The sequence below is a fragment of the Cryptomeria japonica genome, chromosome 5, assembly GCF_030272615.1.
Source record: "Cryptomeria japonica chromosome 5, Sugi_1.0, whole genome shotgun sequence".
Lineage (NCBI taxonomy): Eukaryota > Viridiplantae > Streptophyta > Pinopsida > Cupressales > Cupressaceae > Cryptomeria > Cryptomeria japonica.
Genome location: NC_081409.1, coordinates 599,661,474 through 599,678,433, shown reverse-complemented (window position 1 = coordinate 599,678,433; position 16,960 = coordinate 599,661,474).

Below are 16,960 nucleotides of genomic sequence, written 5' to 3'. Positions count from 1 at the left end.
ATTAATTTGAGACCTCTCAATCATCAAAATTGAATCAATTGCTAGGGGCATATCAGTTTCATTGCTTCATATCAAGATGATATTTGTCTTCATATGAATCAATCTCTTAATGTTAATCAGTTTCATCACTTTTCATCAAGCTAATTATTCGTTTAAACTCAATCAAAAGTTTATAGAGTATCTTTGATCACACGCTCAATCTAAGCAGGTGTTCAGTTTCATCGCATCAAATCAAGCTAGACAGTTTATCTTTTCTCATCGTATCTTGATCCATCAAGTTCAAGATTGATTTTATCTTCACCCACTGTGTCTAGTTCAATCAAGTTCTAGATCAGTAAGATCCGCTTCTTGATCAATCAAGTTCAAGTTCGATATCTTTGCTCTCTATCGTTCCTAGTTCAATCAAGTTTGGGATCAGTTTCACTTTAATCAGACTTCATTCAGCTTCATCACTTCAAATCAAGCTAAACACCTTGCTCTTCATCTGGTTCATGATCAATCAAGTTCAGAACTGGTATCTCCTAGACATCACATATTCTTTGAACCAACGTGCTGCTCACACATTAATTCAAAGAGGGGCAAATGTAATACCTTAAAAATGGTCATCTAAACCATGGGCCCCTAATCTCGACAACATCACCAAGGTCCTAACCAAAGGCAATTAAATCAATCTTGAGCACATTATTAATTCTTTAATCATTAAATATTGCATGGCAAATCAATTACTCAATATTAACTAAATATTTATTTAATTAATTGAATCATTCCAAGAATATCATTTTGATCAATTATCCTATTTTAATTTATTAAATATCCTAGCATATTTAATTAATTAATAAATTTGCCATTTCATCATGCAAAAAAAGGAATTAATTTACTACAAAAGAAGAATTAATTACAAAGCAAGAGTTGAATTGAAAATAAAATAAAAGAATTGAGAGAGAAATCAAACTTGAGATATTATTTCTTTTTCTAAAATTTAGAACTTGAAATTGGAAAAGCAATTAAATGAATTATGAATTATTCTCTAAAATTGGAACTCAAAGCTTTTCAGAAAAAGAAGTTCAGTTGCATTGAAAAGACTCTTTTCTTGAATAAATCAAAGAATTATCTATTTTATCACAAATGCATGGAATTAATTTAATATTATTTTCTAATGCAACTTGAACTTCTCATCTAAATCGATTTCAATTAAACTATAATTGGAATCTATCTCAAGATTAACTGAACCTGATTTCTCAATTATTTCAATTAATCTTAAATTGAGTTTTTTCTTCATCTCTCTTATGATTATCTATAAATTCAGCCTTCAGCTCTCATTCCAATTTACCCCAGAGATTTTTGAGAACATGCTTGGAGATTATTATTACACTGATTTTTGCTCTGGAGTCATGAATACATTGTGCTTTTAAAGATTATTTGCATCCATATTTAGTTTACTCATATTGCTTGAATCCATATTGCTTGAATTCCTTATTTCTTGAATTATTCATCCATCTTGCATCCATTTTAGCTTAATATCATTCTCATATAGATTAAATCCTTCATGTTGGTGTAGTCTAGTCACTGGTATAGCTTATAAAAATATGAGAGCAATCTTATACTCACATTTTTTAGAAGGCAATTAGTCGCTTTGTTATGGTTTATTATTTATTGATTATTGATTTACTAACCATACATGTAATGACTTAATTGAAGTGTTGTGCCTGTAGCTACAGATCCTTATTCCACTTTTCACACACACACTTATGTTTCTATGATTGAATTTCTTAACTAATTATTTCACTTTGATAAGTTATGGTAACCGGTAACAACAATCTGGATTGAAGATTTACTTATGTCAATAAAAGTATTTGGAAGTTTGTGAGTTACAATTTGTTTACTGTTATCTGTTGTAAATAGTCAACCGGTTTATCTTGATAGTTTTTATTCTGACAAAGATATTGCATTGATAGTTCTAAGTTTACTTGAGAGGTTATTTCTGAGACTAGTGAAGTTAATATCAGTTTTTCCATCTTACTAATTCACCCCCCCTCTCAATAGTTGACCAGATCCTTATTCTTTCATCATACCATCAATTGGTATCAGAGCACTTCTCAGGTCCTCTAAGGTCTAAGCCTAACAACTTGAGGTAAAGATCTTGTAGATCGTGATGAAGAAGGAAGGTTGAAGTTTAATAGAGAGAACTATAGGATATGGAGTGACAATTGCATCAAGAGTCTTGGAAATCAATATTGGGAACATGCTAATACTCAATATGTTGCACCTAGTGGGACTAAGACTGATGATTAGAAGAAACAGCAACAAGAAGAAAACCTAGCATTGGAGGCTATTATCAGTTCTTCGTCTAATGTTGAATATGTTTATGTTCATGGTTTGGAGACTGCACATGAGGTATGGAAGAAACTTGAAGAGATTTATAGTGGTGATGAACATGTGAATATTTCCAAGGAAGAGAGTCTAAGAGGGAAGTTTGATTACATGTGGATGGTTGAAGGAGAGAATATCCAATAGTATGGTCAGAGGATAAGAGAGATAGTGGGAGAGATCAAGAGTGTTGGTGGTGAAATGGATGATTCCATAGTAGTTAGTAAGGTTTTGATAACCCTGCTACCAGTCTATGCTATCCGAGTTGTAGCCATTCAGGATCTAAAATCAATTGACAAAACTAAGGTAACTCTTGACTCCATCATTGGTAAGCTTACTAATTTTGAATTAAATGGCTATGTGTTAGTCCCAATCGGTGTTGAGAGGGGAGGGGTGAATCAAAACTTTACTTGTTTAAACCAATAGAAACTTTTACTTTAAGTTTGCACTAATTTACCATTCATCAATATAAACATTTACTATAGATGATTAAGCATACATGAAAAGATACACAATGACACACAAATTTGTCTCATGGAAACCCAATAGGGAGAAAACCATGGTGTGAGTAGGAACACACAATATTTGTACTCTTCTAGAGTATGCCCTGTTAAGAGCCATCCCCGTTAGGATATTACAAAGATATTGTTAGTTGCCACCTAGTTAAGAGATTTTGTTCAAGGCTGGTTAGTGCCTTTACCCTATTATGAGTAGCTTGGTAAGGACCTAAGAACATCAATTAAGATGTCACCCGGTTAAGGGATTTTTATAATGGGACTTGTTAAAGTCCACCCGGTTAAGGGATTTATGTTGCAGTTGTTAGAAAGAAACAAATGGATGATCTCCTAAAATTTCTACTCATTAGCCTGATCAGATCACACTAAAAAATCACACTAGGTCTACAGTGGTTGTGTCTATTCTACACAAATCAGATTTCATGAAATGCACTTTCAACTCTTCCTTTTGTTGATTTGTTAATCCTTGGATATCACACTTCTTGTGCTCTATCACTTGAGTCACCACTCTGTGAAGCTCCACTCTATCGGTCCTCTGTCACTTGGCTCTACAAAAATCCCCCTGTATCCACTTTCACATTATCTTCATTCACCTAAGAAACAACCATCTCCATAATGAGATATGTGTATTTAGAGACCCTTTTGTCTCTCGCCATCTTTCCCTCCAAAACATTCATTTCAAAATTACATTCATACCTTAAATCACGTCTCTGAAAACATTGCAGGAATCTCTATCAATATAGTTGAACATGTCGATAAGTCTGTTGATTGACTGGAGAAGACTCTCGATTTAGTTAAATGTAACTGAATGTTACCAGTCGGTTGGTTACAGACTCTTCCAGTGAACCAATCAAAATCTGTCTAGCCGGTTTCCTCCTGAATACTGGTTTGTTCTTTTCTTAGCCGATGGATCTATCTAGCTGATTTCCTCTTGAATACTGGTATGTTCTTTTCTTAACTGATGGACTTATTCTATACCGATCTACTCACTGCTACCCAGTCTACTTACTGCTTGCTAGTCTACTCACTGCTTTCCGTTCTTCTTACTTCTTACCAGTCTACTCACTATTTAACCTGTTTACTTATTGCTTAGCCAGTTGACCTTAGTATCCTAGTCTACTCACTACCGATAGACTGTGAAGACTAAGGAGATGATGTTTCCAACAATGAAAACCATATCATTTACCAGTCATACAAAATAGTATTAAAATGCCAACAAACTCCCCCTTTGGCATTGGTGGCAAATACTACAAATCGCTACAAAATTGTGGCAGTTTTGGCCGCTGTTTAAGACAAGATTCCAAAATTTCAAAAATTCCCCCTTTTGTCATCAATGGCAAAGACTATCCAAAAATATTTATCAAAATAAAGCAAAAATCGCTTTGAAGTTTTCTTGAGCCACTTTCAAGGAAGATTCCGATGAAGCTTTAACATATTTCATGGTGGTGAAGTGGCCATGTAAGACTGCAATGAAGACCTCCATATCATCCACTATCTTACAATCAGGTTCATTTATTAGGTGGTCTACTTCTTTAATTTTGAGTTGTATGAAATCAACAATTGGTGCTAAATAGCACTGGAGCTCTAACAAACTAAGACTTCTTTTATCTTCTTCATCTTTCAACCTTTTGATTTCATGATTTAGTATTTTGACTTTTCTAGTAAAGGTTGATGTTGAACTCATAAGAGGATCAAAAGAGCTTACCAAATCTTGAATTTCTTTTTGAATCTGATATCTTTTGTCTTCTGAGTCTTTGATTAAAGTAGAAAAACTTGAGTATTTCACTAGTAGTTTACCAACTTGCTTCAGTATATTTTTAACTTCTTTTGTTCTAGTGGAAAGAGAAACCTTTCCAACTGTTATTTCCTCCATTAAGTTATCTCCTCACTTTGTTTCATATTGCCTTACTGCAACCTTCTCTAGATCGGTTGCCTCTGAATTGATTTCTTTAACAAGAGTCTCCAACTAGTCAATAATGGGTGCGGTATCATCAACTGCAATTTCTGGGATGAGATCAGAGAGAATTGACTTGGCAGAAGTGAGGATTATTTCTTTCTTTTTCCTTCCTCTCAATTTACCCTTTTCAGCTTGGATTCTCAGTTTTTTTGAGACTTTCATCAATTGGTTGGGTTTCATTTTTTTTATATCAATGATTGAGTCACCTTCTTCTTCCTTCTTTGTTCCTTCTTCCTTTTCTACTGTCTCAACTTCTAAGCTAGTAGTTGTGATGATTCTTACCTTTTTCTTTTCACTTTCATTGTCTAAGTCTAACTTCCTCTTTGTTGGAGGAGTATTCATCACTACTTTATTATCCTTTACATTCTTCTCTTACTCTTCTCCTTCCTCTACTTTCTTCTCTCCCTCTATTCCTTCCTTTGCTTTCTTCTCTTTATCTTTTCCTTCCTCTCCTATCTTCTCTTCCCCTTTTATTTCTTATGAGAGAATAGGATTTGGTGGTAATGAGGATCTGTGAGGTGTATCCTCATAAGGAATGGATTCAATTATCACTTCATCTTGATCGAGAGGCTTATTTTGATCAGCTTCTTTCACCGGTGAAGTATGAACTGGTTGTTCGATATCCTTTGTTAGATTGGGGATGTCTTACACAACATTTCCTATGATGTCCTCAATTGTGAAAGTATCAAAGTCTTCAGTGGAGGCCTTTTCTTTAGCTTTTCCTTTGTCAAGGGAACCAACACCTTGGTCATGTTTTATTTCCTTTTCAATTTCTTCTTCATCTTCCTTTTGCTGATCCATAATTTTCTTTCACAAGGCAACACTTTCAACATGCACTGCTTCAACTTCACCTACTGCTACTCTCCCAGTTCTATTCCTTTCTTTGAAATGTTGAATGCATGCTTCAGGTACTAGAGAGGCTTGATTAGGGTCAAATTCATATTGCACTTCCATGAGTGCTTTTATTCTGAGTTCCTTTTCAGTAGCAAGAGTTGTTTTCCATCTTCCTTCAATTATGTCTTGCAACTTTGATGGGATTATACCATATAATTCACTATGAGTCCTAAAAAACTTGTACAAGTTCCCGATCAGTGCTTCCTCAATTTTCCTTTTGTCTTCTTCGTTACTGAGGGAATTGTTGGTGTTTCAATAAGGATATTGAGAAGGTTGTTGATGATTATGGATATAACTGATTAAGGATGTTTAATGTCTTAATATTATTATTTTGTCATTGATGTCAAGAAATTGATTTTCTAATTCAGTATGATGTTGCCATATCTTGAGAAGTATGATTTGATGAGTATAAAGATGTCGGTAAAAGAAACAGAAAGAATATGACGAATAAGGGGAGGAATAAGTTATTCAATGGGCAACTATTATTGAGTTAGACAATGATGAGATCATGATTTTTAGATTGTTTTGATATCCTACATATGTTATTGATTGTAAGGTTAATACTATACTATGTTACCGAGCAAAGAACCTAGTTGGTAAACCCTAAGGAAGCTAGTCGGTAAACCCTAAGGTTATCACTATTAGTTAATGAAGGCAGAATGTCTACTGAGTGAAGTTTAGTATTTACCGAGTTGCAACTGAGTAATAACAGAATGCATTGAATGAATAAAAGCATTATTTAATGAAGGAAGCCGATGAGCTAGCTATGATTAAATGATTGGTATGTGTGAATGAAGTTTGTTAAATAATCTATGGCAAAGGAAAATTGGCAGGAAGATCTACAGCTCAGATTGAACCGCAATACCCTAGCACAAGTTCCAAGGCAGGGTAAAACATTTTTAGATTGAAGGATACATTGAACCTAGTCGAGTTTGAAGATCTGATGGCTATGATTGATCATGGGAAATGTGATCAAGGAGATTAAGTGGTTGGCGAATTGTTTATAAATAAGGAACTGTTGATAAACAATGTATGTGGGCAAGTGTACGCACAGGGATGCTACATAGTGATTACCGAGCACAAAAGCTTGAAGACCTGTTTGAATAACAGAGTATAGAGCCCAGCAGATGGACAAGATAAGTCCTATTGTATTGAGCAAATAAGAATCTACTTTAGCATTTTAGATGTGAAGTTGTAGATAGATTTTTATTACTGTTATTTTGTAAAGTGACAGAAAATCTCTTAACCGAGTGGACTTAACAGTCTTATTTGTAAAACCTTCTAGCAAGGTGACATTCTGATTGAGTGTTTGAAATCCTTTAACAAGGTCACTTCTAACAAGGTGAAGATCCTAATAGATTTGAGGGAAATCCCTTAACCGGGTCACATCTAGAAATGTGTTTGTAATCTTTAACAAGATTTTCTTTTAACCGAGCATACTCTAGAAGAGTATATTTCTTAGTGGGTCCAAAATCCCACAGTGGTTTTTCCCTATTTGGGTTTCCACGTTAAATCTGGTGTTATGAGTGTTATGATGTTTATATGCTTTTGAGTTTGCATATTTAGCAGTTTTGGTTATATTACTGAAGTATATGTTACTGAGGTTGAATCTGTTGTTTTTATGGAAGATTAAGTTTGTATGATTCACCCCCCCCTCTCATCTTATTAGCTTGGCATCTGTACTTATCTTTAAGTATCAGAACTATCAATTGGTATTAGAGCTTTGGACTCTGAAATAAAAAGTTTAAAGGTACTTGAGGCAAAGATCCAAAGATGTATAAGACGGATGCACCGAAGCTAAACAAGTCAAGTTTCTCTACATGGCAAAAAAGGATGAAGCTGCACCTATCAGGAGTTGAGAATATGTTGTATATTATCTAGAGAATGATTTCATCACACCAAGAACCTATCCATTGACAATGGAAGAGATAAAGGCAAAGCAAGAACATATTCAAGCAATGATTGAAATAACATCTGCATTGACCGATTCAGAGTTTAATGATCTAGAAGGCTACAATGATGCAAAGGCAATGTGGGACAAGCTCATATCTGTGTATGGTGGAGATGAACATGTTCAAAGAGAATAAGTGGATAGTCTAAGAGGACAACTTGAATATATGAGGATGAATGAAGGTGAGAACATAACCCAGTATAGTACAAGACTAAAGGAGATTGTCAATCAAATCAAAGGAGCAGGTGGAACTATTGAAGAAAAGGATATAACAAGTAAGTTGTTAAGAACCCTTCTACCGGCTTATGCAATCTGAGTCTCTGCAATCAATGAATTCAGGTTTGTACCCAATATGCTAGTTTCCTTAGATGCTACTATTGGTAAGCTACATGCATTTGAGTTAAGTAACTTTGATAACAGTGGGTCATCGGTAAATAAAGTTGAATCTGCATTTAGTTCTTTTCATATTGGTGAATCTGATGACTACAATGATAGAATGAGTAAGTACACTAAAGGGGATCACAATGGAGCAAGTGAAATATTTCGCAAGAACATGCAGGAAGTACACAAACTGTATGAGGAAATAAGAAAGTAAGAAGAGTTTGAAGCACTATTAGCCAGAAGGTTACTGAGAGGCAAAGGTAAGTATAAAGGAAAACTACCTTTGAAATGTTTCAATTGTGATAAGATAGGACATATGGCTTCTAACTATCCTAACAAAGATTCTACTGAAAAGAGAGATTATCGAGATGATAGACAGAAAGATAATCATTACAGAGGACACCAAAACTTCAGAAGAAGAGATAGAAAGTCATGCTTAATCACCGATGAGGAATCCAATGATGATAAATCAGATGAAACTGATACAGAGGAAGTATTTTATGTGGCTATCAAAGATGGATTAGATGAAGAAAGGTATGAAGAAAAAGCCCTAATATCTCACATAAATACTAATGATTCTTGGATCATAGATAGTGGATTCTCACATCACATGATAGGTGATAAACACAAGTTTGTTATGCTAGAAGACTATGATGGAGGCTATGTAATATTTGGTAATGATGCACCATGTCCTGTAAAAGGTAAAGGATCCATAACACTTCTTGACAATGCAAGATGCAATGATGTTTATTGGGTTGAAGGTTTGAAATACAATTTGTTGAGTGTAGCACAGCTAAACAATACAGGATACCAAATAGAATTTCAGAAAGGAATTGTCAAAGTTCATGACAAGAATGGAAAGTTAGTTGCTACCGGGACACAAACAAAAGGTAACACATTTCACCTTAACTCAACTTAGAATAAATGTCTGTATGAAAAGATAGATGATACCTGGCTATGGCATAAAAGGTTTTGTCATTTAAATTTTGATAATCTGATCAAAATAAGAAAGAAGCACTGAGTAAGAGGTCTACCGAGTCCTATGAAAGTTCAAAGTTCAAAGTTAGATCTTGTGCACACTAATCTTTGTGGTCCTATGAAAGTTCAACATTATTATGGTGATAAATATTTCATATTATTTGTGGATGATTATTCAAGGATGATGTTAGTTATGTTTTTAAAAGAAAAATGAGAATCTTTTCAAATGTTTAAATGGTACAAGGCAAGAGTTGAAAATGAAACACGAAGACAACTAAAATGTCTTAGATCATATAGAGGAGGAGAGTTCACATCTGATGAGTTCTACTTATTCTGCAATGATCATGGTATAAAGAGACATGTCTCTGCACCAAGAACTCCACAACAAAATGGAATTGTTGAGAGAAGAAACAGATCTATTGTGGATTGTGCCAGAACCCTGATGATTGAAAAGAAAGTGCCACAAACATTTTGGAGAGAAGCAATAAGCACAACAGTCTACACCCTGAACCGAGTACAACTGAAGAAAGGAACTTTGAAGACACCATATGAAATCTGGTATGACAACAAACCTAATGTAAGTTATTTTAAAATCTTTGGAAGTAGATGCTATGTACACAAAGATGATAGAAATGGCAAGTTTGATCAGAAAAGTGAAGAAGGAACATTTCTTGGTTATTCTTCTAGAAGTAAAGCATTTAAATGTCTGATCAAATCATCTAACAAAATAGTAGAAAGTGCAAATGTGAAAATTGATGAATTTGTAGAAAGAAATGATGAAGGAAATTCCAAAGAACCAGAAGACTATGATGAATTTGTCTATGTTCAACCGACAAGTCCTACTGAGAAAATTGCAGAAGGAAATGAAGAAAATATTCAGTTACTGAGTGATGAAGAAGATCATACAGATCCTACCGAGCCTATATTAGCTAAGTATGTTAGAAGACATCATGCATCAAGTTAGATTATAGGAGATAAGGATGATCTAGTAATGACAAGGAACAAACTGAGACAAAACACATGTCCGATATCTAAATTTGAACCAAGAATAGTGAAAGAGGCATTTAACAGTGAAGATTGGATAAATGCTATGATAGAAGAGATTGATCAAATCAAGAAGAATGACACATGGACACTGGTCCCAAGACTGAAGGACAAAAATGTAATCGGTACAAAGTGGATTTTCAAAAACAAGCTGAATAAAAAAGGTGAGGTCATTCGAAATAAAGCAAGACTAGTTTGCAAAGGTTATGCCCAAGAAGAAGGAATTGATTATGGTGAGACTTTTGCACCTGTGGCAAGACTTGAAGGAGTAAGAACATTGTCAGCATACGCTACTTGCAAGAATTCCAAGGTATATCAAATGGATGTCAAATCTGCATTTCTGAATGGTATATTAGAAGAAGAAGTTTTTATTGAACAACCTGAAGGATTTGTTGAAGATAAGAATAAAGATCAGGTATGTAAATTGAACAAATCTTTATATGGTTTGAAACAAGCACCTATAGCATGGTATGAAAGATTTCACTCTTATTTAATCAAGATTGGTTTTATAAGGATAAGTGAAAACATCAATATGTACATGAAGAATGATGAAAATGGAATACTGATCTCAGCCATATTTGTTGATGATATTATCTTTTGTGGAAATGACTCTCTATTCAAGAACTTTGGAAATAAAATAAGCAAAGAATTTGAGATGTCATTAATTGGTGAGATAAAGTATTTTATAGGTTTATAGATACTACAAATGAAAGATGTGATTTTCATTACTCAATCTAAGTACATAAAGGAAATCTTGAAGAAATTTGGAATGGAGGATTCAAAACTAGTAAGTACTCCTATGACTACCAACTGTAAACTATCAAAGAATGATGAATCTGCATCTATTGATGAGACACTTTACTGATCCATGATTGGAAAGTTGCAATATGTTGTTCACAACAGGCCAGACATAGCACATGCAGTAGGTATAGTTGCAAGATTCTATGCAGATCCTAAGGAAACACACATGACAACAATCAAGAGAATTTTTAGATACTTGAAAGGCATTGAGGATTATGGCTTAGTATATCAGAAAGGAAATGACTTTGATTTAAAAGTTTATACTGATGCTGATTGGGCAGGCAACATTGATGACAGGAAAAGCACAAGTGGAGGAGCTTTCTTTTTAGGAGAAAGACTAGTGAGTTGGCTTAGCAAGAAACAAGGATGTGTTTCACAGTCAACAACAGAAGCTAAATACATTGCTGCAGCATTGAATTGTACCAACATAGCATGGATCAAACAACTGTTGGAAGGTATAAATGAGAAAGTTACCGAGCCAGTAACTATATTCTGTGACAATAGTAGTGCCATTAACATTTCAAAGAATCATGTTATGCACTCTAAGACAAAGAACATCTCTATCAAATATCATTATCTTAGAGAAGAATCTCAAGAGAAGAAAGTGGTGTTGGAGTATGTTAGCACACAGGAACAAATAGTAGATATGTTCACCAAGCCACTACCAAGGGACACTTTTGAGTATCTCAGAAGTAAGTTAGATGTCCTACCCCTATCTTCTACTCATTGACCGAGTTCGGTGAAAGCATCAATCAGATGACTCTACAGAATATCTTTTAGGAGTTGATGTTGATTTACACACTTGAGGATGCTTTCTAAAGGTGTGCAGGAAAAAAATACAGAGAACAAGAATTGAAGACAAATGCTCTGACCGAGACTAAGTTGACACACAATAGCAGGAAATCACTTCATATAGGAAGAAATTATGTTTTAGTTCTTTACTTTTTGGCATTGTTGTCAAAGGGGGAGAAGACTATAGAAAAGAGGATAAGACTAATGTATGGGGGAGAAGACTGATGACAGGGGGAGAGCATTTCAGAACATAAATCTGAATCAATTAGGTCAAATCAATTGGTTTTGCCATCAATGCCAAAGGGGGAGATTGTTGGCATTTCAATAAGGATATTGAAAAGGTTGTTGATGATTATGGATATAACTAATTAAGGATGTTTACTGTCTTAATATTATTATTTTGTCATTGATGTCAAGAAATTGATTTTCTAATTCAGTATGATGTTGCCATATCTTGAGAAGTATGATTTGATGAGTATAAAGATGTCGATAAAAGACACAGAAAGAATATGATGAATAAGGGGAGGAATAAGTTATTCAATGGGCAACTATTACCGAGTTAGACAATGATGAGATCATGATGTTTAGATTGTTTTGATATCCTACATATGTTATTTATTGTAAGGTTAATACTATACTATGCTACCAAGCAAAGAACCTAGTTGGTAAACCCTAAGGTTATCGCTATCGGTTAATGAAGGTAGAATGTCTACCGAGTGAAGTTTAGTATTTACCGAGTTGCAATCGAGTAATAACAGAATGCATTGAATGAATAAAAGCATTATTTAATGAAGGAAGCTGATGAGCTGGCTATGATTAAATGATTGGTATGCCATGAATGAAGTTTGTTAAAGAATCTATCACAAAGGAAAATCAGCAGGAAGATCTACAGCTCAGATTGAACTGCAATACCCTAGCACAAGTTCCAAGGCAAGGTAAAACATTTTCAGATCGAAGGATACATTGAACCTAGTCGAGTTTGAAGATTTGATGGCTATGATTGATCATGGGAAATGTGATCAAGGAGATTAAGCGGTTGGCAAATTGTTTATAAATAAGGAACTATTGATAAACAATGTATGCAGGCAAGTGTATGCACAGGGATGCTACATAGTGATTACCGAGTACAAAAGCTTGAAGACCTATTTCAATAATAGAGTATAGAGCCCAGTAGATGGACAAGATAAGTCCTATTGTATTGAGAAAATAAGAATCTGCTTTAGCATTTTAGATGTGAAGTTGCAGATAGATTTTTATTACTGTTATTTTGTAAAGTGACAGAAAATCGCTTAACCGAGTGGACTTAACAGTCTTATTTGTAAAACCCTCTAGCAAGGTGACATTTTGATTGAGTGTTTGAAATCCTTTAACAAGGTCACTTCTAACAAGGTGAAGATCCTAACAGATCTAAGGGAAATCCCTTAACCGGGTCACATCTAGAAATGTGTTTGTAATCTTTAATAGGATTTGCTTTTAACCGAGCATACTCTAGAAGAGTATATTTCTTAGTGGGTCCAAAATCCCACAGTGGTTTTTCCCTATTTGGGTTTCCACGTTAAATCTAGTGTTATGAGTGTTATGATGTTTATATGCTTTTGAGTTTGCATGTTTAGTAGTTTTGGTTATATTACTGAAGTATATGTTACCGAGGTTGAATCTGTTGTTTTTATGTAAGATTAAGTTTGTATGATTCACCCCCCCCTCTCATCTTATTAGCTTGGCATCTGTACTTATCTTTAAGTATCAAAACTATCAATTGACATCTTCTTCCAACACCAGACAAACCCCCAAATTGTTTTATTCCATGCACCACCTCATCAATTGTTGGGGCTTTGTTCCTTTCACTCCTTCTAACCTCCTTTATTTCCACATCTGATGGGTTGTCAGTGATATCACCTTCTTTCTCATCCTTTTTAAGCTTTGAGTCACTCTTTTTCTTTCTTGTGTAAGTTACTCCTACCGGTCTATTTTTACTTGGTGAAGACACGGGAGTACCTAGATCCTTTTCCTTTGATTAAGTTGCAGGCTTGGTTGTTGCAGTCCCCTTAGATTTTGTCTTTGACCCTTTCTTCTTTTCACTTGTTAATTTTTCATCTTTAGCAGGTGTGACCCCTGTTTACTCACTAGCACCAGTGGAGGAAGTGGCATCAAATGCTTCACTTCCATATTTCTTGTTAGGGGTATGAATCATTTTTCATACTTTTCTTTTCATGATTGGTACTTGAAGTTCCTGTTTTATTTTGGAGCTTGTCTCCTCACATGTTCCAAATCTTCTTGCCTTCGACTCTACCAGTTTAGACAAGAGCATATTAACATGAATTTTAACAATATCTGGTGCAACCTCATATCCCATAGGTGGAACCGAAAAACTTCTGGGTTGAACTACTTGAATGATACAACAATCTGTCTATAAGGAAACAAATGTTGTGTTTGTATTTCTGTACTATTTTGGTTGGAATTTTTCCCTCTAGTGCATCCTAGTTTGGAATTCCTTAAAGTATCCCCACATTGTTTCACCTAATTTATCTCCTATATCTCTAATCATTTCACCTATCTGAACCATGCTAGGTTTCTCCTAAGAGCATACTAGATTACCCTTATCGAGGAAAAAGTTTTGCACATAGAAAAATATGCATACCAGTAGTGAGCCATATTTGAAGGATTGCTTCTTTTCCTTCTTAGTTCTTTCCATATTTACCATAAATTGTCTTTGAATCATTCCACATATATCATACGTTGCATCTTCTTTGATAATTCAATATCCAGCATGTCTGGCACTGCTCGACACACTATTCATCCGGCTTGATTGATAAACCTGGTAACCCAATACTACAGAGGCAAATCTTACTTCAGCATCCTCAATATGGGTGATTGTCATTTCTCTACTGTCACACTAGGACTTGGTTAACCAGATTGTTAGGATAACAAGTGAACAACTGAGACGGGGGGGGTGAATCAATTGTTAACAGATTATAACTTTTAATCCACAATATAACCTTAAACAAATCAAGTATTGGTAAAGCACAAACAGATGACGATAGAAACATATACCAGTAAACAATATAATTTAGTAATTAACCAGATAATCAGTGCAAAGAAACCTTATGACATAACACCATGATTTGTATGTGGAAAACTCAGAAAGGGAAAAACCACGGTGGGAAGCCTACCCATATTCAGGTGATACTTTTGCAGAAAGTATGTGTTACAATGAGGGGCCTGCACTTGCAGGAAGGCACACTGTCTGGAGCATACTGCTCATTACAAAAGAGTCTCACTGACTATAGAGAGGCTACAACCTTCTCAAGATAAATGGACAACAATCCAATAGAGTGAACTGCTGGAAATAGCACCTACTATGCTTGATTACAGTCTCGGTTAAGCTCAATGTCGAAGGACTAAATCCTCTTTTGAATCCAATCTGATCACCAATGATTGATCAGCTCCTCTGCCTGAATGATATTACACTATTCATACATTACACTCCTTGACCATGACCTTTCCAATAACCATGATACTTTACAAAGATTTTCTACCTCTTATTTATACAAACCCTAAGGCCTAAACTAATTAGGTCGGCCACCTAAAGATATTACAATTACATAATTCCTTATTACAATGATATGCCATGTCGGCTTAAGAACAAAACAATAATAACAAATTCATAAAACATCTCGAATCATCTAGGTAACGTGTAGAGTACATGTTAGTAAGATACCAGTCCATAACCTAGATAGGTACTAGACCTATTATGTGTCCACCACGCCAAAGTAATGTCTTCAAGTGATTGAAGCATGATCAACAAACATCTTCAACATATCAAAGAAGCTGCACCAACACTAATTGTGCATCCTGTTATGATTCCTCAATGAAAAGCTCTGCTAGTAAAGCCTTAAACTAGTGTCGATAGGGGTTTACCAGAGTGCATGATAACATCCAATTACCAAGACAATACCAACTAACCAGAACATGCTCATGGAGCATATAACTCATGAAATCCAATATACTTCACTTATCCAAACATGTTGGAAGTGTTCAACAGATAATCTCTTCTGCCGGTAACACCAAAACGCATACTTGTAACCTTTCTTCCAGTAACCATCTATATTAGTCATTGTAACTCTGTCTGCTGGTAACAGCTAGTGTTGACATCAATGACAAAACATCAATGAAACACATAATCAATTCATTCATAATGCCAACAATATCTCCCTTTGGCATTGATGGCAACAATAGATGTGAAAAACATCTAAGTACCAAGAGATGCCAAACAAGTCTCCCCCTATGGAAGACAACCAATCAATCAATAGCTCTCCCCCTGTGAATGATATCTTTGTAAGGTTCAAAATGATTTTCACATTACTATCTCTCCCCCTTTGACATCAATGCTAGAGACTTGACAAAAATATCAAAGCAATGATATAAAACTCTGATTTTCAAAGCTGACTACTCTCCCTCAATAGTAGCACCACTCATCAGTGCCACAGAAAATAATGTTCCTGATAATGCATACTGGACTGATGACAAACTCCATCAATCAAGTCTCTATCAGAGGGGCAGAAACCCCTAACCTATCTCTCAAGTATTCAAATGATTCCTTAGATAGTGGTTTAGTGAATATGTCTACAATCTATTCTTTAGTGTTCACATAAACCAATTTGACTTCCTTTGCTTCTACCTTGTCCTTCAGAAATTTATACTTTATTAAAATATGCTTAGTCTTAAAGTGAAATACCAGATTCTTGGACATGTCAATAGCTGTTGAGTTATCATAGTAGATAACTACCAGTTCACTACAATTTACCTTGATATCATTCAACATTTTCTTCATCCACAAAACTTGATTGCAATTAGTTGTTGCTACAACATACTCAGCTTCTGTAGTAGATAAAGAAATGCATGATTGTTTTTTGCTTATCCATGAAACCAATTTCTTTCCAACAAATAAAGCTCCACTATAAGTGCTCTTCTTGTCATTAGTATCACCTGCCCAATTTGAGTCAGTATATGCACATAAAGTGAAATCATCATTTCTGGAATACCATAAACCATATTCTATTGTTCCTTGCAAATACCGAAATATCCTCTTTACTACACATTCATGATTTTATTTAGGATTACTTTGATATCTTGAAATAATACTTACTGCATTCATAATATCAGGTCTAATCTGAGTTAGATATAACAGACCACCAATCATAGATTTATACCTTGTCGGATTTACCAGTGAAGAAGTATCCTTGATAGATAATTTCTCACTTGTAGCCATAGGAGTACTTA